Source organism: Pelobates fuscus, chromosome 11 (assembly GCF_036172605.1).
Source record: "Pelobates fuscus isolate aPelFus1 chromosome 11, aPelFus1.pri, whole genome shotgun sequence".
NCBI classification, from domain to species: domain Eukaryota; kingdom Metazoa; phylum Chordata; class Amphibia; order Anura; family Pelobatidae; genus Pelobates; species Pelobates fuscus.
Window position 1 is genome coordinate 72,986,032 of NC_086327.1, and position 26,461 is coordinate 73,012,492.

General features: G+C 43.9%; 1 protein-coding gene across 4 annotated transcripts in view; it reads right to left on the reverse strand.

The window, feature by feature from the left end:
• The window catches only part of LOC134577564 (epsin-1-like), a 149,213-nt gene that overhangs the window by 5,660 nt on the left and 117,092 nt on the right, over nucleotides 1-26,461 (reverse strand). The window lies entirely within an intron of this gene.

Sequence of the window (26,461 nt, forward strand, 5' to 3'; positions counted from 1 at the left end):
AAGCGCTGAGGATTTTTCCCTGGTTCCAGCTAGAAAGTGATCATAAAATATTTGTCTCTAGGTTCAGCCTAGTTTTAATTGTATACCAATTAACCAGAGATTGATTTAGATAGAATTTCACAAAATAAATTTTGTTTTTTTAATAGTTTAATGAAAGCATGCAGCCCACACAATGGACATCTTTGTGGCCCGACAAGCCGCGAGTGCATGATTATTGTTAAAGCAGAGTAGGCACCTGCTATCTCCACATTGCAGGGGCCTACTTTGCTAAAAGTTACCCGGGCAGGGAGGAGAGTTTCCTGGCGGCAGTGATGGAGCTCAGCATTCCCGCTCCTCACTGCTCCCCCTCGTGCCCGATCTGTCTGTAGTGATGCCGGGTGCCGGAATATGACGTCATATTCCGGCACCCGGCATCACTACAAACTGCTCGAGAGGGAGCAGTGAAGAGCAGGAAGGCTGAGCTCCAGATAGAAGAGGGCCCACACCAGCTCCCAAAAGTAGGGAGCAATAAATAAAATTATGTGAGTGCAAGAATGTGTAAATGTGTGTGTGTGTGTGTGTGTTGGTCAGTGTTGCATTGGCTGCGACTGGACAGTGGAATACCTTCCAACATGACATCGACGTGCTCCAACTTCACAGGGTTTCAAGAAGTAGCGGGAGGATCAGATTTGGCACAGGGTGCGGACTGCGCCATTTGGGGTATACCAGAGGCCGGACTCCAGAGTCGCATACTGGCAGCGGCAATGTGAGTGGAGTCTGCTTGTTGGCTAAACGGGGGTACTGGGATTTAATATATAGGGAGGGGACTTTGATTTAGTAGAGGGGGATGCTTTTTTTTAATACTGTACTTTTCAAAATAAACCTACGTTTCTATGAAAAACTTAAATCTTGTTTCTGTGGCCCATGCTAGACTTGGAGTTTGACATGCTTGGTTTAAGGAGTTAACCAGAGAACAAAAATTAAAAGGACCTATTCTTTTGGATTCTACAACTTTGAATTTATCATTATTTCTTATCTTGGATGCGAATATTTAAATGGTCAAAACACATAAAAGCGGTGAAAGCGGACAGCCTTGTCTTGTGTCGTTTAATTTAAAGCAATTTGATAATATACCCTAATAGCTCTCCCCTGTAGGGTTAGAGCAAAGGGCCATTATAGCTTGGTGAATCCTTCCTAAAAAGCTGAAAGCTTTTAATGTACTCGCAAGAAATTCCCAGCTGACCCTGTCAAAGGCTTTTTTCAGCATCAGTGACAGAGCCAGCATGGGTACCCACTTACATTTAGAAATTTCAAAAATATTAAGCAAAGTATGTATATGGCTACAGAAATATCTTCCTGGTATAAATCCCTCTTGGTCTAAATGTATCGGATTAGGGATAACCAGTTTCATTCTTTGAGCCATTATTGCTGCATACATCCTTAGGTCTTCTTTCAAGAGGGAAACTGGTCTAACTTTTTACGTCTTCAGGATTTTGAATATGTTTTAGGATGGTACTACTATTGCCTTTTAAGAGATCAGCAGGAAGTCCATGTGTCAGCAAACAATATATGTGGCGCCAGATCAACTCTAAATATTATATAAAATGTTGCTATCAAGCAGTCAGGCCCTGGTGTTTTTTTTATTTTAATTTTTTTAAGTTTGGATTCATCAATCTTCAAAATCTCATTTTTGGCGAAAGGTTAGTTTAATTTCTCTAATTTTAAAGAGGTTAATTTATTTAGGTTTTTTTTCCTTGAAAGTAAGTTTCTAATTTAGAGGGCAGTACATTAGATTTGATATTATATAAACTGCTGTAATATTTTTCAAAGGCTTTAGCTATTCTATCTAAAGAAAGACAAGTTTCATTGTCATACCCAATTTTTGATATTTAGCTTTGTTTTCCAATTTATTAGTTCGCATCCTTTCTGCTTTGTTGCTCATGTAGTACCAGAAGGATTTCAGTTTTGATGATCAGTAGTTTGTTAATATTCTTTTTCAGATCTATGATCTTTTCTGAAATTTATATTTATGGATTAGCATTATTCTCCCGTGTTAAAACTTCTAATTTAATATAAAGATCAGAAAGATTTTTTTTCTCTGTGGATACCCTTTTGTGGTCTCTAACCACGTAATCACGCATTTTTAAAGTTGCCCATATCATGGATGTAGATTAATCAATTAAATGTTTTCTTGAAAATAAAGATTTATATATTTTATTTAATGAATTCTCTATTTTGAACGGATTCCAATACTGATTCCAATAGGAATTAAGCTTTTTTAATATACTTCTCTTAATTCCATAATGACTTGTGATGTGACCATGTGGTCTCATGAATATCAATTTTCTTATCGATTTGAATAGTATTTAAGTCAGTCAGAATATAGTCAATTCTCAAATAGGCAGAATAGGAATTTGAAAAACATGTATAGTCTCATTTGTATGAAGGACACGCCATGTGTAGCAAAGAGAGTTTCCCTGGGCAAAGGAGCAGAACTTTAGAGCCTGATCATAAGTAGTTTTATTAATTGGTCTGTTTATCTTTCTTTTCCATTACGCCAGTTGAAATCACCCCTTTCTTCTCCCCTTGACCCTTCCTCTTCTCATCCATGTCACCTATAATTTTTGAATATATATCATTTTTCCGTGACACAACAAATTACTTTTCAGAACACTTAAAATTTTCCCCACAGAGACATACAAGCAGTCATACAGACATGCAGACAGCCACACACACATACTGACAGCCATAGCCATACAGACACACGCTCACACATGCAGGCAACCACACATACAGTCACAAATCTAGACACAGCAGACAGCTTAATGGAATGCTGTGCTATGCATTGGTAGCACACCTATATATAGGATATAGGTCCATCACTTACTTGCTTGCTTGAAGTGACTCATCTGGCCCATCTCATAAGGAGCAACTTGAGCTAGTTCTACACATCGCTCCCTCGCAGGTCGCTGCACAGTGAAGTTATTCATTGCTACAGTGTGATCTGCCAGAGCTGTGTGTAGATTTTAGCTCAGATCTGTGGTACACGGGAGCAGAAGGTTGGCTGAATGCCGCCTATTTCACTGCATAGGGTGACATCCGGTGCATTACAGGGGTGTTGGTTGGGTCCATTTCCTACTAATATACGCTTCTATGTAGCAGTTTTTGTTTCTGTGATTGCTGTAAGTTATAGTCTTAGCAAACCAAATTTTGCAAAAAAGTTTCCTTTTAATTCACTTGCTTGTAACATTTGTACCACTGCAACATTTTTGCTATAACTTCCAAAATGTAATTAATATTCTAGACAAATTGGGTATTTTAACAATCAGGTCTAAAAGTAATACATTAATAATAATTAGTAATACATTTTGAGTTATTGTCTTTGGTTGCACTTATGAGCAAATCAATTATTTTTATTTTGAATATATTTATACTTAAATCCGTGTTATGCATACATATTGGGTAACAGAAGAAAGCTATATTTTCTGTTTAAACCCTTGAGGGCCGAGCTTCAATAGTTTGTCTTTGACTTAAAGACAAAGGTAATTTTTGCATTTTGCTATGCGTGTGTTCAAAGGCAATTTCCATCTCTCATTAATTGTACCTGACACATACTTTATACCATTTTTAAAGGGCAGAAGGGGTTTAATTTGATGTGATATACATACAACAGTTATAATTTATTATAAATAAAATAAAAAAATCCAGTTTTGGCAATAATAATGGGCGCAAAATTAGTGCAGTTTAAAGGGACACTATAGTCACCCAGGTCCCTGCAAAGGTAATTATTGCAGTTTTTAATACCAGTCACTAGAGGGACTTTCGGGTCATAGACGACTCTTGCTCGCTTAGCGCTGGATGTACTCAGGCTATGCATGAGGACATCCAGCGTCAGCCAACCCCCCCTCCCCTCCATCGTGGAAGTCCTAAGGCGAGCGTGTCCATCGCTGTGCATGCACATTAGGTCTCCCCTGCCGGCTGACGTCGGTGGAAGAGTAGCAGAGGCAGAGCCTGAAACAGCACCAAGGAACATTTTCTAAGTGCAATACGGACACTGTACCCAGACCACTTCGATGAGCTGAAGTGGTCTGGGTGCCTATAGGGTCCCTTTAAAAATCTTTACCCTAGAAAGTGTTAAAATGATTCTAATTGCTGATTTCAGAAGAGGAATGTCCTTGCTTGCTCTAATCCTAATTCAAACCCTAATCTGAAACCTAATCCCAAACTTAAATTTAAATTCTAAACCTAATCTTAATCCATGAATTTAAATCTTAATGTAATCCTAATCCCAAGGGTTTTCCTTCTGTTAATATAAGTAATGAAGTTAGAACAGAGTGGTTGCTGACACCACCTAGACGATTTTCATTTTGACAGTGATTACATCAAAAATAACATGTCTAATGCATTGAGATAATTTCCGAGCAATTTACCAAGACGAGCAGTGATCAAGATCCAGAGACTAGGGTCTGTTTAGATCCAGAGACTAACTGTAGCTGAGCTTGATTGCTTAGCTGCAGAGTTTTCTACGGAGTTGAATTGCTGTATGCAGTGTCGACTTTCAACATCTGACAGAGGGGAACCAAAGGTATCTATTGATTAAGGATTTACCCCTCTCACACTGCATTGCTATCGCCATTGAAAGTATTGCATGCTGACATATTTTGATTACATGTTGTATGATCACTATTGTCACAATAAATTGTATTTTTAAATAATATAATTTTGTTTGTTTTATTGTATTACATGAATGAAAGGGAAATTATAGTGCCAGGAAAAAAAAAAGTTGTTTTCCTTGCACTATAGCTCCCTATAAACAAGCACTAATAAACCAATTGTGTAAAATATAGAAAACATGCAGTTTTACCATAAATCTGTAGACATCCTAAAATATAAAATACAGAACATAATATTGCCTGCATATAATAAAAGTAGATAAAAAAAATCCCCACTCACGTGGTTAGGGTCGTAAAGAAGTGGCTCAGACTATAAGCGCCTTTTCCAAACAAATTGGAGACCGTAATGCTGGAACCAAGATAAAGATGCTCACTGAAGAGTTGCTACTTCCCCTTATATAGCTTAGGTAAACAATAGATACAGGAACAAAAATCTTTATTGGTAACATAAAATACAGCTAAAATACAGCTGTATTTTATGTAACTAATACAGATTTTTGTTCCTGTATCTATCTTCTACCTGGACTTTACCTAAGGGAAAGGAGCTATTCTTCAGTGAGCATCTTTATCTTGGTTCCAGCATTACGGTCTCCAATTTGTTTGGAAAAGGCGCTTATAGTCTGAGCCACTTCTTTACGGCTCAGTACCACGTGAGTGGGGATTTTTTATCTACTTTTATCATTTATTATATGCTGGCTATACTATGTTCTGTACTTTATAATTTTAGGATGTCTACAGATTTATGGTAAAAGTGCATGTTTTCTATATTTTACACAATTGGTTTATTCACTATGCTCTCACCATATTGCTTGTTTATTGTTACTCTATGTATTTTGTGTGATTTGGAGTATACTTTCAATATTTTCCCTTTTTTCACTATTTTCTATATAAACTATAGCTCCCTATAGCACTTCCCTAGGTCAGGGTCAGATAAATAGTAGGTATCTCTTTAATCAAAATTGTGGATAATGAATAGCAACATAATTAATATTTTAATGTTTTATACATTTTCACAAAATATTTTTAATATTTTGCCCCACGATTATCCCTACAAGGCCAAGGAATGGAAATAATCTTTATTAAAGCGGCACTGTCAGGGCCGCATTAGTTTTCTTTTTTTTTTTAACCCCCCCCTCCCGACTCCACTACCTCTAATTGCCCCTTTAGTCACCCCCAAATGCCCCTAAACCCCGCCATATTAAATTTTTCAATGTTTATTTTGTGCCCGGACATAGGTCCTGGGCGCTGCCATCTTTATGTGGGCAGATGAAGGCCATGTATGACAAGTCATCTGTCCACACTAGGTAGGGTTGTAAAATTACCGTGCATGCACAATTAAACACATTCGCCATCGTCCGAAATTCGAGGGGAATTCCATCTATTCATTCGTCATAAAGACAAATGAATGAATAGAAATTTCAGACAAACAAACACCAAATGTCGGTGTTCGTTTGTTCGTTCATTTACTTTATTACAAGGAGGGAGCTACCGGCTCACAGCTCCCTCCTTGGAATATGTATAAATAGAAGAGCATAAGGGAGATTGAAATCTATGCTGCGAGTAGGAGCAGATCTACTAAACAGTGAGCAGACTGTGGCTGTTCACTGTTCAAAACATTTTTTTTACACAATAGTGAGCAGTCACAGGCTGCTCACTGTTTACTAGACATGTCCCTACTCGCGAAGAACATATCCTGAGAGAGGAAGAGAAGAGGAAGTGATTATAGAAAGGTAAGTTCGGCATATGACAGTGCCGCTTTAACGATCTGATAAAAAAAAAAAAAAAAAAAAAAAAATACAAACTGTGAAATAAATAACAGGTGTATTTTTCAACCTTATCTAATAAAAAAAACAAAAAACACTTTTGCCCTTTTGTTTGGCTTTACTTGCCCAATTCTGGACAGAATTAATTATAGTGACACTCACTCATTCTACTAGTATTTGTATTTCCTATTTACATTTCAAATAGTCACTAGACTGATTGGTTCACTACCTGCTATTGAGAAAGTCTTCTATACTTTTCTCTCTATTTTAGGATACTAGACAGTCTTTTTTTTACAGGGATATAACTTTATATATGTTTTGTCTCTAATGAGCGGATTAGTTTTAATATATCTATTTCACAGATCGTGGGTGGTTCATTTTGTTTATTCTTTTTATCTTAATCAAGATTATTTAAATTCTTTAGCCTTTGTCTCAAGCCTTTACAGTCTACAGTATTCATTGTCTCAAGCCTTTACGGTCTACAGTATTCAGTGTTTCTTTAATTTTTCTTTGTTGTGCACTTCAGTAAAAACTGAAGGACAGAAGTATATAGTGCAATACTGTATAACCAATATAAATTAAGCAATAATTAAGGAAGCACTCATGTAAGAGAGAGCTATTAGATTAATGTCAAACAGCAGGAGTGGTTCAATGCCCGCATCGGATCTCAGATTTTGCAAGATTGATTGCATTACGGTGCAGATTTCCAAATAGTAGGGCCTGAGCAGGAGTGCAGTGAGACGTGGGGCAACTGAATCCCAGTTGAGCATCAGCACTAGAGGAGTTGCAGTATTCCAACAGGCTCAAGTAATAAGAAGGGGCTCCAATAATCCAATAATGTAACACTGTTTTATCTGATTCAGTGGTTCCCAAAAAATTCTCATGGCCCACCAATTTAAATAATTTATGCATTTCCCTGTTTTATTCCAATGGAGATACTGGCAAAACCTGGATTGTTGGTAAGTCTTGAGGACTTGTTTGGGAAACACTGATCCAATTGGTAAAAACCATACATATGTATGGGGAGCAAGATTAACTTTGCTTCGAGTGGTAGCACTTTAGGTTCAGTCTCCATCAGTTGGACTTTTCAGACTCCGTTCTGTAGATCCAATCAAATGCTGGAACCAAAAGATTCAACACAGTGAATTTTCACAATTTACTCCATGGAACATAAAATATTCATAGCAACAACTAAAAAAAAAAAACAGGAAGAGCTCTATGAAAGTGTCAACGATTAAATGCCTATATATATTGTACAAACAAACTATTTTCCGTATTTTATGCTTAACCCCTTAAGACCGCAGCCAAATGTACAAGTTATGATCCAAAAAAAATGTAAACAAACCACAGAATTTTACTATATGTCTTTTCAACAATAATTTACCTCTTTCATACTAAGTGCACCCACACTTATATATCATTTTGTTCAGGGGAAACAGAGCTTTCTTTCATATCAAACATTCATATATGGAACTCCATTTTATATGAATAAAATCTAAACTTAAAAATGTTTAGAAATCTTGTTATTTTTCAATTTCAGCATGTCAATTTAATGTCAGAATACGGTTCGGTTTTCCTGCAATAAAACATACATATTTGTGTTCAGAAATGCCTCACAAGTAAAACAGTACCCCCCATGTATAGATTTTATGGGGTTTTGGAAAGTTACAGGTTCAAATATACGGCTTGTCCATTATTTTATTTTCTACATAGAAATTTGACAGATTGGTTTGAGTGGCCTAGGGTGCCTTTGAGACCGTATGGCAGCCAAGAAATGAAAATTACCCCCATCATGGCATACCATTTGAAAAAGTAGACATCCCAGCCAGGGTATTCAAAATAGAGTATGCCCAGTCTTTTGTAGTAGCCACTTTGACACAAACCCTAGCCAATTTTAGCGTTTATTTTTTTGCATTTTTCACATAAAAACTGTACTTTCACTGATATTATTGTTAGTATATAGTTTACTGCCCTGAAACACTCCTAGTTCTGTTCAGTTATATCTCACGAGCGCCACGGTACCCCCCATGTATAGGTTTTATGGTGTTTTGGAAAGTTACACGGTCATATATACAGCTTATCCATTTATGCTTTATTACATTGAAATTTGGCAAAGTGGTTTTCTGGGCCTATATCGCATTTGAGAGAGCATGGCAGCCTGGGTAATAACATTTCCACAATTATGGCATACCATTTTCAAAAGTAGGAAACCCAGAGTATAACAAATGGTGCATTTTAAGATGTTTGGTCTAACCACTTTATCAGAAATGAAGGGCCCACTTAGCTTTATTTGTGCTTTTTCACACACATAACTCACTTTTCACAGGACATTTCATATTCCTGATATGAGTTATTGCAACAAAGCCTCACTATTTGTATTTAGTATTGTCTCCTGAATGTAACAGTACCCCCATGTACTAGATTTTCTGTTTTGGGGGGGAAGTCACGGGGACAAAAATATTAGATGTCCTTTTCAAAGTTGGAGATTTGACAAAGTGATTTTCTGGGCCTATGTGGCTTTACAGAGAATATGGCAGCCTGGGTAATCACATTTCCACCGTTATGGCATACCATTTTCAAATGTAGGCAACCCAGAGTATAACAAATGGCATAATTTGAGAAGTTTGGTCTAGCCATTTTAATAGAAATGCTGGGCCCATGTAGTGATTTCTAATTTTATTTCTGTCTTTTTAATCAGATAAATTGCATTTTCACTGGAAATGTCATAATCCTGATATTAGTTAGTGCACTAGAGACTTGGTATTTTGATTTAACACTGTCTTTTGAATATAACATTACCCACATGTACCATGTTTCCAGGTTTTTATTATATCACATGAATAGAACAGTACCCCCACATACACTTTGATCTGAAGGCAGAGAGAGGCAGAGATATCTTTGATATCACATAGAAAGTCACTGTGTGAAAAGTTTGAGAAGTAAAAAAAAAAAAAAAAGTTTTTTGTAACCCTTTCAGTGCTAATCACAGCATTAACCCTGTGATTAGTTTTTTATTGGGAAGTCACATTTCAAGTACTACAAATGTAGTATTTTGAGGAGTTTGGTGTAGCCACTTTAGAATGGTCAGGCCATGGTCAGGGGGATCCAGAAGTCAGAGTAGTCGGTAAAACAAGCCAATGGGTCGTTACAGGCAGCTTACAAAGCGTAGTCAGGACAAGCCAAGGTCAGAAATCCAGGGAAATCAAGCAAACAAACTGCCAAAGTCCCATACAGAGTGATTCAGAAGTTCAGCTCTGCATGGTAGACTTTGAAACAGTCTGAGGGCGGGTAGAGATGGGCAGGTTGGGCAATAATTACTGGAGTCCTTTCGGACTCCTTTCTTGTAGCAAACACAGCACTTTCTTTGGGGAGCTTTTTTACTAGGGGTGGGTGGGATTGGGGAAGGGAAGTGTTTGCCACAAAGTCTTTGGAGATCTCCTGATTCCAAAGTGGTATTGGGGGGCTGGATAAATAACATACGGGACAAAAGGCTTAATATGAATTCGAGGAAACGGCAGGGCCTACCTATGACCTCTTTTGTATAGAGGACATAGGCATTGAAAATTGCAATCTGGCTCACGTAGATTGCAATTTTCTTGTACCAGGTCCTAGTTTTTCGGTTCACCAGATAGGGCTGTATGCATTGGTCAGCCAAGTCTACTCACCCCATAAACTTGCTGTAGTCTACAATGCACTTCAGCTTTTCCAGATGCTCAGTGCTACCTCTCACAGACACTGGCACTGTACTTTCGTCATGCATCGTAGACAGCATGTATACATCTTTCCTATCTCTGAAGTGAAGAGCCAGCAACTCATCCTGGCGGGGAGCTGAAGAGGAACCTCTACTGCTTCTGCCTCTTGCCAGGGCTTGGGGGAAACCCCTGTGATTCTTCCTCACTGTGCCACAGGCTAGGATTTCAAAGCAATATAATTTTTTTAAATAATTCTATACTGGTATAATAATTGTCAACCCTATATCCCTTATTCAACAAGGGAAGGATTAGATCCCAAACAATCTTGCCACTTGTACCCACAGAATCAGGGCATCCTGGTGGGTCAAAATGGCTATCCTTCCCCTGGTAAATGCGAAACGCCCATGTGTAACCAGTACAGGATTCGCATAATTTATGAAATTTAACGCCATATCGGGACCGCTTAGATGGAATATATTGCTTAAATAGCAGTCGACCTTTAAATTTCATAAGGGACTTGTCAATTGAAATATCTTTATCGGGGACATAATTTTCAGAAAATCTGTCTGACAGGAGTTGGATAAAGGGCCGAATTATATAGAGCCTGTCAAACAGTGGGTCGTTTCAAGGGTTACACAGAGAGTTATCATTAAAATGAAAGAATCCCAGCAGTTGCAGGTAGCGATCCCTCAACATAACCTCAGGGAAAAGAGGGGTAGCCAGGATGCATTGCTTGCTCCAGAAGGACCTGATACTGGGCTTTTTTAACAATACCCATCATTGGGGTTATAGCCCAAAACCGCTTCATCTCTGCGGCATCCGTGGGTCTCCACATATTCCTGCGACCATGATGGGACCCCGGATGTGCAGAGAGATACTGCATGGCAAACAAATTTGTTTGCTGAGCCATGAGCTCAAATATATCGTCTGACAAACAGCTCAAAAAAACGAATTGGCTCGCAGTCGTCCACTGTTACAGTGATGCCAGGTGTAACAGTGAACAGCGGTATTTCTGGGGCCATGATATTTGGAGGCACCCAGTCTCCGTCTGGCATTGGGCTTGCTGAGCGTCCTCTTGTGAGTGGTGGTGGGGCACCATCACTTGAGGTCTCACTCAGAGGCTCAATGCCAGAGGCAGTGATAGCGTCACTGTCTTGCAGAGTGTCACTATCACTGCCTGCCAGAATGGCATACGCCTCCTCGGCTGAGTAGCGACGTGCGATTCTAGGGGGACAAATTAATTAATTTATATACTAAGTGGGTAATTAAATATCTACCTGCCTAACACCTACTACCCGCCCTCAAAAAAAAAAAAAATTTTGACCCCCAAAAAATGTATAAATATAGTACAAAAGTACTAACTGCCCTAATCAGGTTGATGACAGTATTATGCTGTGATCAGCACTGAAAGGGTTAAATAAAATATATATTTTTAAACTTTTATAAAGTTTTAAAACTTTTTTCTTCACAGGAGCTGCTACACCAACGATCTCTCTGCCTCGCTCTCTCTCAGATTGAAGTGAGGTGAGGAGAGGGGCAGAGACAATGTGTCAGCCAGTGATCTGAGATCATTGGCTGACACATACTAACAGTGATCACAGTGACTGGCTGTCACTGTGATCACCTCCTACAGATCGCGGTAATTGGCCACAGGGGGAGTGCCTGGGTGGTACAGGCATGCCCCCCACTGCGATCTGTAGGGGGCTAATGGCTGCAGTTACATGTGTCCAATGGGCTGACACATAGTAACACTGATCACACTAACAGGCTATGGCAGCCTGTCAGTGCGATCAGACTGCAGCCTGACTGAGCAGATCGCGGTCACTGACCGCAGGGGGGCTGCCTGGGGGGCCAGCCATGCCCCCCGACCGCGATCTGCTGCAGGAGAATGCGGCCAGCTCCATGTGTCAGCCGATTTCAAATTGGCTGACACATGGTAAATACTGATCGCAGTGACAGCCTGTCACTGCGATCAGAAGCTGCAGACCGCGGTCCCCAGGCACAGGGGGGCCAGGCATGTCCCCCGACCGCGATCTGCAGCGGCCATGTGCCGCCGGCCACGTGGGGGGTAAGACCGCCCAGGGCGTTCTATGCCGCCCTGCGGCGTTTAGAGACGGCCAATTAAGGTCGGCATAGAACGCCCTTCGGTCTTAAGGGGTTAAAAGATAATCCAATGTATACACCAATACAAAATAAATATTTTAAAGGGACACTATAGTCACCAAAACAACAGTTTTGGTGCGTATATCATGCTTCTACAGTCTTACCACTAAATTCTCTGCTATTTAGGAGTCAAATTGCTTTGTTTATATAGCCCTAGGCACACATTCCTGCATTTGACTTTGTCAGGATTACAAGTTGATCCAGCACGCAGAACTGTGTCACACCTAGGACTAAGGATAACGTATAACCGGGCTTAACATATCCCAAAATAGTCAAAATACTTGCAGAGGTCAGGAACACCGAATCAGACACAACGATGAGGGAAAGTCAAAAGTCAAAGATACTAGAATTCAGGGAAGTCAAAACAAAGCCAAAGTCAAATACCAGAAAATCAAGATCAGGAACGCACTCTCTGATTACCACCAGGATGAAACCACGACAGGGCAATGAGCAAAAGGAGAATTGGGTTTAAATACACCTCCAGTGGATCCGATTGGCTTTGACCCCAAAAGCAATTATCAGGTTTCCATGTGCATGATGGCTGCTCGGCACAACTTTTCCTGTCAGGACGGTAATGCTGCTCTGCACAACTTTTCCTGTCAGGACGGGAAATGCCATTAACCACATTTTTATGTGTGGATGAATACGTGACATTACCCCTCACCTGAAGACCTGAAGACCGGCGGGCAGAACTAGGTTTGAAAGGAAACTTGGCGTAAAAATACATTTTTTTACTGCCAGCATGGATATCAGAAGCCGAAACCCAAGAACGGTCAGCAGGCCCATAACCCCTCCAATCAACCAAATACTGTAAGGAACCACGAGAAAACCTGGAATCAATGATGGAGGAGACTTCGTACTCCTCCTGTCCAGAAACAACCAAAGGAGGAGGGGGAACAACTGGACTTGTGTACTGATTGCAAACAAGCGGTTTGAGCAAGGACACATGAAAAGTATTAGATGTAAGGACGCTGGAAGGGCCAGATAATAAGAAACAGGGTTGATTCTCCTAACCACATGAAAAGGACCAAGGAACATCGGAGCAAACTTCATGCTGGAAACCTTCAACCTGATGATTCGTGAGGATAACCAAACCCGATCACCCACCTGGTAAACGGTATTGGCACTCCGCCATTTATCCGCATGAAACAAAGCGAGCAGCCGCAGTTTCAAGAGCGGAGTGAACCTTAGTCCAGGTATCACGAATAGAGGTAAGGTGATCATCCAGAGTAGGGATAGCCGTATCAGAAAACAGCAGGGAGAACAGCAGGATGACGACCCGTCTTGACAAAAAAAAACAAAAAACGGACTATGCCCAGATGACTCATGGGTAGCGTTATTCCTTGCAAATTTCGGCCCAGGGCAATAATTCAGCCCAGTTAGAATGTGTACTATTCACGAAGCAACGTAAATACAGCTCAAGTGATTGGTTAGCTCTTTCAGCCGTACCATTAGTTTGGGGATGGTAAGCAGAGGAAAATGACAATTCAATGCTTAACTGTTTATTGAATGCTCTCCAGAACCGTGACACAAATTGGAAACCCCTGTCAGATACAATATTTTGAGGAATACCATGTAGCCTGACAATATCGCGTATAAATATGTGCACCAGGTCCTGAGACGATGGCAGTTTTTTAAGTGGAGTAAAGTGTGCCATTTTGGAAAAACGGTCAACTACCATGAGGATGAGTTCAACAATGAAATCCATCGATAAATGAGACCATGGGATACTGGGTATAGGAAGTGGCTGTAACAATTCACACGGAAATTTATGAGGAACCTTCGAAACTGCACAAACAGAACAGGCTTCTACATAATCTTTAATATCCCTCCTCAGTGACTCCCATCAAAATGACCTGGAAATGGCGGATACAGTTTTATTAACACTCGGATGCCCAGCAGTCACATTGTCATGGAATACCTTCAGCACCTCTTTCTGTCAGGCAATGGAATAAACAATTTATCTTGAGGTTTGCTGCAAGGTGCCTCGGGATGAGCAGTCATGATAACACGGAGCAAGGGGACGATAAAGAAAGGACAGTGGATGGAATAATGCACTCAGGATAAATAATAGGGGATGTCTCTTGCTCAAGATCAGATTCAACGTCAAAATGGCGTCAGCTTTAACGTTCTTAGAACCGGGTCTGTAGGTGATAATGAAGTTAAAGCGAGACAAAAATAATGACCATCTAGAGTGTCTAGAAGACAGTCGTTTGGCATCCCCAATACATGCCAGGTTCTTGTGATCCATAAAAATCAGAATGGGATCCTTGGAACCTTCCAAAAGATGTCGCCATACCGTAAGCGCTAGTATGATGGCTAACAGTTCTCTATTACCAATGTCACAGTTACACTCGGCAGGAGACAACTTTCTGGAGAAGTATCCACATGGATGCAAAGGGGCATCCGGACTCTCTCTCTCTGAGAAAGAACAGCCCCGACCCCTGTCTCGGAGGCGTCAACCTCAAGTAGGAAAGATTTACTAGTTTCAGGATGTCTTAATATGTCAGCAGATGCAAACATTTGTTTAAGAAGCTCAAAAGCCTCTTTAGGTTATTGTGGCAAACCTAGCCACTTCTGGACTATATTCATTGCAGGTTGTCCGTAGGCTGAAGCTATACTATGTAACGTTAACTGTATATGTATTTTCCTATGGCCGTTCGCATGCTGACAGCCGTATGCTGCCAGCATACAAAGCATTCATACGGCGAAACACGGCTATCCTGGCCGTTCACCGTACGAATGTGGACTCCCCAGGTAGACCACACATTCACAGGTCGTGTGGCACCAATTACCCGGTTGCAACATTGTTGCAATCGGTAATTAAGGGCTCTCCTAGGTGGCCGTCGTTCGACTACCGACCATGCGGCGGTCGGCCATCTTGGATCCTTTGTCTCTGCAGCGGTGTTCGGTCGTCGAGAGCCTGGAACTGAAAACGGCTACTCAATGATCCGAACACCGCTGGACTTCTAGAGCGTTCGGGAGTTCCGCGTTCGGTACATTATGTGTCCCGTACTTATTCGGTACTTTTAAACCCACTTTAATGTTTAACTGTATTATGTGCGGCGTTCGGTCAAATCAGCTGGGATCGGAGCGGTATTCTCCCAAAGTGTGCGCCCCGACCCCAGCTATCTACCGAACGTTCAGTTATTCCGAAGTACCGAATATTGTGTGAATTACAGATTTTAATGTCAATTGTCCGTTTTGCTGCACGAGGGGATAATCCACTTAATCGTCCATTTTAGTGGGAGTATCCTTCTCGTGCAGCAATGCCTGTTGGGAAAGTCACAGTGCATGTTGGGAGAAATCCCCTGGAATTACTGTATGGAAACCCCTTGCATGGGGAACTGTATAAATATGCTGCCTGTGAATAAACCGAGTTAGTTGACTCCCAAACTGTGTTTCGTCCGGTTATTGGGAGGATTGGGGATATTGCCTTGCTTTCTACTCTGACTGTGGATTTCCTAGATGTACCAACGGATATCGTATGCTGATACAGTGCATTCCATTACAATTGGTGGCAAGCGACGGGATCCGAACCTTACAGCCGAAAAAGCAGCGTTCGTGGAAACTGGAACGACCGAACAAGGAAAGCAAGGGCAATTCGTATGGAGATTGATTATACCATACTAAAGCGACAAACTTTAAAAGAGCTACTGGAAGCCAGGGGTAAGATAGCCAGCAACAAGTCTAAAGCTGTGCTGATCGCTGAACTGATGGAGGAAGACCGAGCCCGCAGCGCTACACCCCCACCAGCCAAGGAAGAGACCCCATTCCAAAAAGAGCTGCGAACCAGGTTGGAGTTTTTACCGCAACCAGTACCGCTGGAAATACTGACCGTGATGGTATCAGATGTACAGGACTATCTGATGGCGACCAGCACACCAGCAACCCCGCCTAGGGCAGAGTCTGTTACTGCCTCCACCTACGGACAGGTAAAGCCCAAAGTCCCACATCACGCCTTTAAAGCGTTTTGTGAAGAAAAGGACGAAATCGATGGGTATTTGCAGGACTTTGAGCGGCTGTGCGATCTGCACGATTTGGAGCCCGCAGTATGGGTGCCGCTGCTGGCAGGCAAATTATCGGGTAGGGCAGCTGAAGCCTACCGTGCTGTACCCCGAGAGGACAGTAAGGATTACCCTAAAGTGAAGAAGGCAATCTTGGAGAGGTATGCTATTACCCCAGAGGCATACCGGCGGAAATTCCGGGGCTTGCGCAAGCCTGAGAAAGATTCTCATGCAGAATGGGCGCACAAGCTGGACCAAGCATCGCTAGGCTGGATACAGGCCAGCAACGCTACTAACATGGAGGAGTTGAGGCAGTTAATGCTGCTGGAACAATTTTTTAATGGTTTGTCCCCAGAAGCACAAGAATGGGTGAGAGACCGGAAACCCCTCACCCTACCCGAAGCCGCTAAATTGGCGGATCAACATTTTGATGCCAGGAGACATCACGGGGCCCAAACTAAGGCCCTCCCTCGGATTACAGGGCCACCTAATAATTTTACCCCTACCAGCCCCACCGTACCCCTGCACAGGCCGGCACTGAATACTCCACCAGCCCCCTCCCGATACAACGGCAGGGCTAACATTCAGTGTCACACCTGCAAGCAGTGGGGGCACATTTCTCGAGAGTGCACCCAAAACCGGAGCCGGCAAGCTTGGAATCAGGTGCGACAAAATTTGGCACCCAGGGCTGCTGCGCACCATTACCAGGTAGCACCCGCCACCCAAGACGTGCTGAGCGCTCAAATTGAGGAGCCTCTGGGGGTACTGCACGAAGTAATGTCAGTCCGAGCCACCGACAACCGACAGCACCATCGGCAGCTAGTGACCCTGGAGGGAAAGGAGGTGCAAGGGCTCCGGGATTCGGGAGCCACTTTAACTTTGGTTGCACCACATTTGGTACCAGGCGCAACCCACACTGGCGGCTCCGTGGCAGTACGGGTGGCCGGGGGAGCAGTATACCGGCTACCTACTGCCAAAGTTCATTTGGATTGGGGTGTGGGAGAGGGGACCGTAGAAGTGGGGCTGATGCAGAATTTACCTGCTGATGTTGTACTGGGGAATGACTTGGGCCAAATGACTTCCGCTTTTATTCCCCAGACTCCGTACCAGGAGGCACTTCCCGTAACCACCCGGCAACAGGCTCGCACCACGGCTACACCAACGCACTCTGAGGCTCAGGTAAGAGACCAGGTTCCCCAACTGACCCCCATGTCCTGGGACACCCCGACTACCTTTGCGACCGAAGTCCAGACCGATCCCACTCTCCAAGTATATAGGGACCGGGCACAAACCGACCAAGCAGGGTTAGAGGGGGAGCGGTTCATCTGGGAAAGAGAGTTGCTCTACCGTGTCACAGCAAAAGATGTGGGGGGGTCTGTCACCTTAACTAATAAACAGCTAGTGGTACCCCAGAAGTATAGACAGGAGCTGCTGCGAATTTCTCATGACATCCCCTTGTCCGGACACCTAGGGATGACCCGTACCCGATACCGTTTGACCCATGCCTTCTTCTGGCCCGGGATCTCTCAGGATGTGCGCCAATATTGCACCTCCTGCGACGTCTGCCAGCGTGTAGGTAAACGAGGAGATCGCCACAAAGCCAGGCTATGCCCCCTGCCCATCATAGCAGAACCCTTCAGCCGAGTAGCAGTGGACATCGTAGGTCCCCTGCCAAAACCCAGTCCCTCTGGCAAAAGGTATATCTTAACTATAGTGGACTACGCCACCCGATACCCCGAAGCCGTGGCCCTCTCTAATATCCACGCTGAGACCGTAGCAGAGGCATTAATGAAGGTATTTTCCCGAGTAGGTTTTCCCCCAAGAGATAATCTCGGACCGAGGTACCCAATTTACGGCCGAAGTTACCCAACATATGTGGAAGGTGTGTGGCATTAAGCCAATAGTTAATTCCGCCTACCACCCCCAGTCCAATGGGCTTTGTGAGCGGTTCAACGGGACGCTGAAGCAGATGCTTCGGACGTTCGGGGAGACCCACAAAGACTGGGAGAGGTTTCTACCTCACCTACTCTTTGCCTATAGAGAGGTCCCCCAGGAGTCGACAGGATTCTCCCCGTTTGAACTACTGTTTGGGAGGAGGGTGCGAGGACCCTTGAACTTGATTAGGGAACACTGGGAGGGAGAGAGTACCACTAACGAGACCCCTATCGTGTCATACGTCCTGGAGTTCAGGGACCGTCTGGAGGCGCTGACTCAGGCTGTACACACAAACCTACAGGCGGCCCAGCAACGCCAGCGCCGCTGGTACGATAGAGGAGCCAGGGACCGCAGCTTTCAGGTGGGACAGAAGGTTTTGATCTTAAAGCCCGTCCGCACAGATAAGCTGCAGGCCGTCTGGCAAGGCCCATACCAGGTAGTGGAGCAGCGATGCGACACTACCTATGTGATCGGCCCCTGCTCAGGGGTAGGGAAGAGACGCATGCTCCACGTGAACATGCTCAAACCCTACCATGAGAGGATAGAGGATGTAACGGCCATATGTGCCTCCTCCGTAGAGGATCAGGAAAAATCTACCTTTACCCGACCTACTAGAACCCGAGGAACAGATAGAGCCCTCCCGGGGAGTTCAACTGGGGGAGCGGCTAAGCCCCCAAGAGCGTGCCCAGGTACAGGCGCTGATTGTAGCCAAGGGGACTACCTTCTCCAATTTACCTGGGTACACTCCGCTAGCCACCCACCGAGTGGAGACCCCAGGACAGCTACCTATGCGCCAGGCTCCATATAGGGTTCCGGAATCCGTCCGGACCCATATGAAAGCCGAACTGGACGAAATGTTGCAGCTAGGGGTTATCGAACCCTCCGATAGCCCCTGGGCATCGCCGGTAGTCCTGGTACCTAAAAAGGATGGCACCACCCGATTCTGTGTTGACTACCGGAGGCTAAATGACAAAACGGTGTCTGATGCCTACCCGATGCCCCGGATAGACGAGCTGTTGGATAAGATGGCACGGGGCCAGTATCTCACTACCATTGATTTGTGTAAGGGGTACTGGCAGATCCCGCTAGCCGATGACGCCATCCCCAAGTCGGCGTTTGTCACCCCGTTTGGCCTGTACCAGTTCAAGGTCATGCCTTTCGGGATGAAAAACGCTCCGGCTACCTTTCAGCGGATGGTAGATCGGCTACTGGACGGTTTTCAGGAGTATGCCTGTGCCTATCTAGACGATATAGCCGTGTTTAGCCAGACCTGGGAAGATCACCTACACCACATAGGGGCGATATTAGATCGCATTGGGGAGGCCGGGTTAACGCTAAAACCTAGCAAGTGCCACATAGGTATGGCCGAGGTGCAGTACCTGGGCCACCGTGTAGGGTGTGGGCAGCAGAGGCCCGAGCCAGCCAAGATTGAGGCCGTAGCCAAGTGGCCTACCCCCAGGACTAAGACCCAGGTGCTGGCGTTCTTAGGGACAGCCGGCTATTACAGAAAGTTTGTCCCTGACTATAGCACCCTGGCCAAACCCCTAACCGACCTGACGAAGAAGAACCTTCCCCGACTGGTTGTCTGGGCCCCAGAGTGTGAGCAGGCATTCCAACAACTCAAGACTGCTCTCACTAATGCTCCTGTGTTAACTGCTCCTGATCCAACTAAAAGATTTCTTGTTCACACAGACGCTTCAATGTTTGGATTGGGGGCAGTACTGAGCCAAGTGGGAGCCGATGGCGGAGAACACCCCGTAGCCTATTTAAGCCGCAAGTTGCTGCCTCGTGAAGTGAGCTACGCCGCCATCGAGAAAGAATGCCTGGCCGTGGTGTGGGCCCTTAAAAAGTTACAGCCATATTTGTACGGACAACCTTTTTCCTTACTCACAGATCACAACCCGTTAGTGTGGCTAAACCGTGTGTCTGGAGACAATGCCAGGCTGCTGCGCTGGAGCTTGGCGCTGCAGCCCTTTGACTTTACTATCCATTACCGGCCAGGAAAACAAAACGGTAACGCTGACGGGTTATCCAGACAGACTGAACTCGAGAAGTGATCTGTGAGTACTCTCCCGGACATCCCCAAGCCGATCCGTTGGGATCAGACTGTGTATGCCGGCTTGGTTCTGGGGGAGCATTGTGGCAAACCTAGCCACTTCTGGACTATATTCATTGCAGGTTGTCCGTAGGCTGAAGCTATACTATGTAACGTTAACTGTATATGTATTTTCCTATGGCCGTTCGCATGCTGACAGCCGTATGCTGCCAGCATACAAAGCATTCATACGGCGAAACACGGCTATCCTGGCCGTTCACCGTACGAATGTGGACTCCCCAGGTAGACCACACATTCACAGGTCGTGTGGCACCAATTACCCGGTTGCAACATTGTTGCAATCGGTAATTAAGGGCTCTCCTAGGTGGCCGTCGTTCGACTACCGACCATGCGGCGGTCGGCCATCTTGGATCCTTTGTCTCTGCAGCGGTGTTCGGTCGTCGAGAGCCTGGAACTGAAAACGGCTACTCAATGATCCGAACACCGCTGGACTTCTAGAGCGTTCGGGAGTTCCGCGTTCGGTACATTATGTGTCCCGTACTTATTCGGTACTTTTAAACCCACTTTAATGTTTAACTGTATTATGTGCGGCGTTCGGTCAAATCAGCTGGGATCGGAGCGGTATTCTCCCAAAGTGTGCGCCCCGACCCCAGCTATCTACCGAACGTTCAGTTATTCCGAAGTACCGAATATTGTGTGAATTACAGATTTTAATGTCAATTGTCCGTTTTGCTGCACGAGGGGATAATCCACTTAATCGTCCATTTTAGTGGGAGTATCCTTCTCGTGCAGCAATGCCTGTTGGGAAAGTCACAGTGCATGTTGGGAGAAATCCCCTGGAATTACTGTATGGAAACCCCTTGCATGGGGAACTGTATAAATATGCTGCCTGTGAATAAACCGAGTTAGTTGACTCCCAAACTGTGTTTCGTCCGGTTATTGGGAGGATTGGGGATATTGCCTTGCTTTCTACTCTGACTGTGGATTTCCTAGATGTACCAACGGATATCGTATGCTGATACAGTGCATTCCGTTACAGTTATATAGTACAATTAGCCCCCTCGCGTGTCATATTGGTGATGGGGGCTATTACCGAAGAGAAACCTTTGATGAATCTCCTATAATACTTAGAGAAACCAATAAACCTTTGGGTGGCTTTTAACCCATTGGGTAATGGCCAGTGTAGAACGGCCTCTAGTTTGCGAGGATCCATTTGGAAACCAGCGGCAGAAATATTATACCCCAAAAACTGAACCTCATGCTGATCAAATATGTATTTCTCAAGTTTACAATAAAGTCTATTATCAAGCAATGTTTGTAATACTTGTTTAACATGTTAATGATGAGTCTGGAGAATAAATAAGGATATCATCCTGGTAAACTAGAACAAATGAATAGATATAGTCCCTGAATACATTGTTAATAAAATCCTGAAACACAGCCGGCGCATTGCATAATCTGAAGGGCATGACAAGGTATTCATAGTGCCCACTCCTAGTGTTAAATGCCATCTTCCATTCGTGATCCTCCCTAATCCTCACCAAATTGTATGCACTCCTAAGGTCAAGTTTGGTAAAGATCTTAGCATCCTGGAGTCTATCAAACAGTTCGGATATAAGGGGAATGGGATAGGCATTCTTTATAGCAATCTTGTTTAATGCCCTGTAGTCAATGCAGGAACGTAACTCTCCATCTTTTTTTAGCTACAAAAAAGAATCCTGCTCCAGCAGGCGAGGATGATTTACGTATATGGCCTTTTCTTAACGATTCTTTGATGTACTCATTCATGATCTTACTTTCTTGTGGGGATAGGGCATATACTGCCCCCTTAGGAGGCATAGTCCCGGGCAACAGATCAATGGAGCAATCGTATGACCTGTGTGGAGGAAGAACATCAGTCTGGTTTTTTTTTTTTGAATTTTTTATTTTTGCAGTGCATATAGGGATTACAACTGGCTCTAGGTACCCCAACGGCATTCCTTGAGCTGCTTGGCATAGGTAACAAGTAGGGGAATTGTTAGACAGTGCACATTTTTAGTATAATAGGTACAGGATAAGGTCACATGCTGGTATCACACTCTTTTTAAAATATGTAAGCTTTGTATAAAATTAAGAAGCAGGTGCAAGATTTCCCTGTCGCATAGGTTTTAACTCAAACAGTAGGAACATGCTAATACAATAAACGATGTAGGGTCAAAAATTACAGGCTACAAATTGAACAGGACTGTCTCTAACAAGCTATGCACACCTTACTGACTATGGACTACGCCCCAGAGATCGCGCAGTTGCCAATTAGTAAATTAAGGCACATTCAGACAATATTAAGATAGTTAGCAATGTGCCTTTAACAATGCATGAGAGGGGGAGTTGATAAATGGCATGCGGAGAAAGCACGGTAGACAATTTGGGGAGAGACTAGCTAACAGTGCAAAACATAATATTTTTCAAGAAACTAGTTAGCCTTGGATGAGTCCCATAATAAGTGTTCATTGTTGTCTGGGGTATACTCAAGTGACTCTAGAGTGTCCTGCTGCCCGGTACAGTCCATATGCTTGGTAAGTGGTGTGGTAAAGGCACCTTGGGTTCGCCATTGGGATCCTGCAGGCTGCCGCCATACAATTGGTTCAGTGATAGTCTCTATCAGCCGATGCCTTCTCTTGTGGGACAGTGAGTAGTGGTCGGTGTGATGTTGAAGGCCGCGGTGGCAGTGCGCAGTGTGGTGACATCCTTCAAGCCCCAGGCTGTTTTGTAGGCCTGCATCTCGGTGCCACGAACTCGAAGACTACTGGAGCTTGAGTTGCTTCCCCTCTCGGGGGCAATGGAGGGCCTGCTGGTCTTTGGCCGCTTGCGGCGATAACGCCTCCTTGCCTGTGGACGATGCGTCCGGGGTTTCTCCATTTTGGCCTTCAGCCCGGGTGGGCTCTGTGGTATGGGGGTGTGTGGGTTGCCTGTCGCTATGCCCGAGGGTTCCCCTCCCTGCCCCTGCTGCCAGCTGCCTCTCTTACCCGCCGTCTGTGCAGGTTCCTGAGTGCTTTGTGCTGCTCTTATGCGGTCGTTGAGCTGTGCCCAGAAACGGCTGAATATCGCGTTCAGGCGCAGAGCTGTGTCTCGTCGGATCAACTTTAGCGGTAGCTTATTATTTGCAGTCAGCGTGTCGGCTGTCGCCATCTTGGAGGAGCTGTGTGGGTGCTGGCGTTGCTTTATCTCCGCTTCACTTCCCCGTATAGCTGGTGGATCCGAACACACTTTGCAGACCGGGATGACCCCCGCCGGTCCAAAGGGGGGGGGGGGGGGGTAGGAGGTGAGTAGCGTGGGGGTTCCATGCACTGGGTTCCCCGCGAGGAGAGCGGCCGCCTCTCCCCTACAGGGTCTCAAGTAGGCCTCAAGTTGCTGGTGCCGGTTCCCGGTAGGCAGTGGGTTAACGGCTGGTATCCTTCGCTTTGTCCGGGTGTCCCCCACGTTTCTATCACCCTCCAGGTGCTGTACGTGCTTGTTTTTTGGGGCTTTTGCCCCAAATTGTGCCATTGCGTTCAGGAGCTCTGTAGCAGCACGTCCATGCAGCCCGGAAGCCAGGCTCCGCCCCCCATCAGTCTGGTTTTTAATAAACGCCTTCTTAACCTCCAAATACTGTACGGGAATTTCGGGGGTCAGAGACGTAGCAGCAGGTAAAGCAACAACGCCCACTTTTTTAGTAAGGTGAAACATGCAGTTTTCCTGACAGTCTTTACCCCATTCCAGTATTTCCCCTGCAGTCAATATGAGGGTTATGCTTGATGAGCCAAGGGAAACCTAATACGATGGGACAAGGGGAAGCGATTATCTGGAAGGTACAGTCTTCCTTATGCAAAGCTCCTATCGTAATGCAAATAGGCAAGGTCTCATGGGTAATCAATGGTTGAGATAGGGGTCTCCCATCAATAGCCTCAACCGCTCAACCGCTAGAGGTGATGATCTCTACTTGACTGGTATAGTGTGTTTCTTAACAAAATGTAAATCAATAAATTTACCTGTCGCACCTGAGTCAACCGGGGCTTTGCTTTGTCATTGCAAAAGGCGGAATGTCAAGGAGAAATCTGCTTCGGGAATTGCTTAAGGACATATCCATTACACCTAAGACCTGTCCTCTTAAGGTTCTTAGGTGCGGAAGTTTTCCGGATGTATAGGAAAAGCATCTCTCATTTGTCCTTTTTTGCCACGATATAAGCAAAGACCCTCTTTTCTCCTATACGGTTTCTTTGCCTCAGACAGTCCAGTAACCTCTAACTGCATAGGGGCCAGAAGGCCAGAGACAACAACAGGTTTGGAGAATCGAGGTGCTAGTCACAGTCAAATGTCTAGTTCTGTTCCTAGCAATTTCCCTGGTCTTGAGTCTATTATCGATCTGCATCACATAAGTAATAAAGTCATTACGTAGGTCTTTGGCAGCAATTTCGTCAAGAACATTCTTGGATAATCCTTTTTTAAAAGCAGCGATTAATCCGTTATTAGTCCAGTCTACCTCAGATGCCAAAGTACGAAATTCTATGGCATGATCTGAGATAGACCGGTTCCCTTGTTTGACATGCATTAAGGCAGTGGAGGCGTGTTCCTTCCTGTCTAAAGGCCTTACCTTTAAGTTGGTTCATAAGATACCCAATCTTAGCTCTATCTGAAGGAAATGAACCAGGTGAGGCCTCAAAGTGGTACTCAATCTGATTGAGAAATCCCCTTCATTCCTGGATATTACCAGAAAAATGCAGGGGAGGAGATAAGGAGATCGTAGGTGCATTATATACTATAGGTGGAGGTACATTAGGCAGCGGTGACAGAATCGGAGAAGCCTCAGGTTGTAAATGAGCCATCCTAGTAAGGAGCGTGCTAAAAGCCTGGGCAAATTGATCCATACGGTGATCATTCTCCCCTAGCTTTCTCGCAGAAGCTGCTGACACAATTCTGCAGGATCTACGGCCATGTCGTAATGTCAGGATTACAAGTTGATCCAGCACGCAGAACTGTGTAACACCTAGGGATTAAGGATAACGTATAACCGGACCTTAGAATGGCCAGACTTAACGTACCCAAGAATAGTCAAAATACTTGCCGAGGTCAGGAACACAGAATCAGACACAACCACATTTGTATGTGTGGATGAATACGTAACAGACTTAAAGAGCCTTCCTAAATGCTTCCTGTAAAGAGTCATCTAATGTTTACACACCCGTATTGCATATTCTGTTTAATTTAGAATTTCTTATCTCAATCTCTGTTACTAGCTTGCAAGACCCTGCATAAGCCTCCTGCATAAGCTTAAAGTTTAATTTACAGTACAGGAGATAAAAACTTTTAAATTAAGTTACATCTGATTGAAAATGTGTCAGTCAAAACCAAGGGAGGCATGGCTAGGGCTGCATAAACAGAAGCAAAAGTTATTTAACTCCTAAATGGCAGTGAACTAATCAGTGAAACCTCCGAGGCATGATCTATACAGAAAAAACTACTTCATTAAGCTCAAGTTGTTTAGGTAACCAGTGTACCTATAAAAATGCACACATTTAAATTATACATCAATAATTATTGTTTACCCTATATTGGATATACAGTATCACACTACATACTTTTCCCCATCTTTTGATGTTTTTTCTAAAGTGGACACTACAAGCAACATTGTATTAGCACGACTTAGCATTACATGTTTTACAGTGCATATTTTTTGTAACAGCGTCTAAAAATAGTACTTTATTAAGTTTTTGCTGCCTCTTTCTTTCCACTAAGCACAATTTCAACTTACTTGTTATTAGTAAGCCCATAAACTCAGAACAGACCTGACCACACTCCTCACGTAAAATTAAAGTATCCCTTTTTGTCAATTTGATATGTATGCACAGGTATAATAAATTGTAGTGCCATATTATACTTCTCAATCTACGCTTACTACTGGGAAAAGAAGTTGAGTTTTCAAAGCCTTTTGAAAGCAGACAGGTTCCCTCTGATTTTTCTCATCTTGTTCCAGCTCATCTGTATATTTGGGAGGCACAGACTTGAGCTTGAATAAGATAATCAGGCCATAAAAGGTGGCATAACATATAGTGTAACATTTTACACAGATGTTTTCTTAGAGACTAACAGGTTGACAATGGGTAGATTCACTGCAATTTCCACAGATTAAGTTATTGTCTGAGTTAACAAGAATTAGTAACTTAAATACATTTCTGGT